The sequence below is a fragment of the Octopus bimaculoides genome, chromosome 3, assembly GCF_001194135.2.
Source record: "Octopus bimaculoides isolate UCB-OBI-ISO-001 chromosome 3, ASM119413v2, whole genome shotgun sequence".
NCBI classification, from domain to species: Eukaryota; Metazoa; Mollusca; class Cephalopoda; order Octopoda; family Octopodidae; genus Octopus; species Octopus bimaculoides.
Window position 1 is genome coordinate 127820288 of NC_068983.1, and position 2384 is coordinate 127822671.

The 2384-nt window shown below is 31.4% G+C and overlaps 1 protein-coding gene across 1 annotated transcript in view; it reads left to right on the plus strand.

Moving 5' to 3' along the window:
* LOC128247382 (matrix metalloproteinase-14-like) overlaps positions 1–2384 on the plus strand; it is a 347384-nt gene that overhangs the window by 120614 nt on the left and 224386 nt on the right. The window lies entirely within an intron of this gene.

Genomic DNA, 2384 nt, shown 5'->3' on the forward strand with positions numbered 1-2384 from the left:
TATATATATATATATATATATATATATGTATGTATGTATGTATTTCTATAGCTGTGTATTTATGTATATGTAATCTATAAATCTGTCTTGTCTGTTAATATGTCGTCATTGAATTTTTCTCTTTGACTTCTTCCAAGCTAAGTCTCACCCAATGTATGATTTTGTTTTCAAGAAGACATTTTGCTTATTTTATTATAAGTCTAACTTTTTTCTCTGTCTTTATTATTTGCAATATTCACTACTAAACTCTTTTCATTTTTTCTCCCCTTTATCTCATTTCTGATCTGTTAATCGAACTGTAAAATCTCTATATTTGTTTATTCATCTTCTTTAAATATTTATTCTTTCTTATAATTTCTTCGTGTGTATATATATATATATATATATATATATATATAGTTGCTAGTGAATATTTATCGCCTGCGGTCTGTAAACTTAATCAACCATCAATATTTGTATGAATGGATTTTATTTCCGTCTTATAATGATTCTGATTTTTTAATTCCATAACTTTATATATTTTTCTCTTCTTTTTCTATTTTCGGTTATTTTTGTTTAGCAGTTGTCACCATCTTCAGCATCAAAACAGCATCACCATCTTAAAATACGGCATCAGTGTTAGTATCTTTCAACTACATCAGCAGCAGATTATAAAGTACATCATAATCGGCATCATAATCTTAGCTCTGTGATCAGCATCGTCTTGAACTCCATCGTTACTGTTATCACCATCATTAACATCATTTTCGGCATCATCAGTAACATCATCACCTTAGTAAATACCTTCAACTTCAGTTTTTCATCATCATTATCGTCTCCTCAGCATCATCGCTCATCATCATCACCCTTCAAACGTTAATCTTCATCATCAAAGCGATCATCTTCAGATGCAGTATTATGATATCATCGTTGTCGTCATGTTATTCTCTTCAACACCATTATTTTTATCCGAGTCGAAATCATCCTGACTTTTCTCATCATCGACATCGTCATCTGCTGCATCATCATTATCACTCGTTTTAACATTGTCTAAGTTTATTCCAATTCATCTGCTTTATTTTCTTAATTTTTAAATTGTACTTTTTTTCTCATATCAATTCTTTTTTTTTTATCTTACTCTTCACATTCATAATATGGCCTTCATTATTTTTATTATAGTTATTGGTACAATTTATAATTTCCTTAAATTTCACTGTATTTAATGTGTCAAGTGGTCATACACAAAAGCTCGTTATTATTCTCAGAACAATACCATCACCAATGGTTTGTATATAGTGTTAGTGTAATATTGCAAAGGGTTATCTATCATATATGTATAAGTAAAAATTGGCATAGACAATTGGAGAGATTTCCCCCCCCCCCAAAAAAAAAAAACTCTATAGAGCATAAACGAACTAATCTTTTCTTAAAATTATTCTACCTGTCGAAAAAAATAATAGATCCGCTGTTCTGATGGCGTGCCGTAGCCCGATACGTAGTCCTCATTTTCTTTCACTTTGTTCTAGTTTCGATCGTAGTATTCATTACACTTTGCAACAATTTTATTAGGTAGGTGCCTCTGATATAAATATAGGTAGGTGCCTAAAATGTACTGATTTCCATTTGACGTCTAATAAAAGGATCATATACGTATTTTGGTGTTTTGCTTTCAAAATGTTGTCGGCTTTCTGTGCCACCTTTCAGAATGTCACAGAATTTTTCTCACGCACGACCCCTCCCTCCTGTGTCACTCTCTTTCTTTCTATGTTTTATTTCTTTCCTTCCCTCTCTCTCACATATAAATGAAATAGAAAATATATGTGTGTGTATGTATGTATATGTGTATTGAGCACAAATGTTACTACCATAAATATTGTGTTATAAACGCCAACGAATAACCTGAAGAATTCTATGCTTTATCTATTTTACGAACGAATAGCAAAGCCCCTTAATATTATACTTCTTAATCGAGGACTGACACTATCTTGCAGTGGCCCAATGAAGTAACCAAAGGTAATCTCCAACCAACTACGTTATAGATCACTATTTGTGACATAAAATTTTACAAACTAAAAATAAATTCAAATAAATTACTGTATCCAGAAAACAGCTAAAATTTTCAAACCATCTCAAGTGCATATATTATTAATTCTTCCGGCAAAAATACTTACATTGCAATAATCAAACCAACACAGTATATAAAGTTGTCAGCTCAGACGAATATTTGCAAAGCAATAGCATATTCGAGATTAGTGAAACATGAATGAAACTTATCAGGTCGCTGCCAGTACGTGCCGATATTAGTAAAAATATATATGTATTCATACATGTATATAAGTACATAGGTACGTTCGAATGTGTGTGTGTGTGTGTGTGTGTGTGTGTGTGTGTGTGTGTGTGTGTGT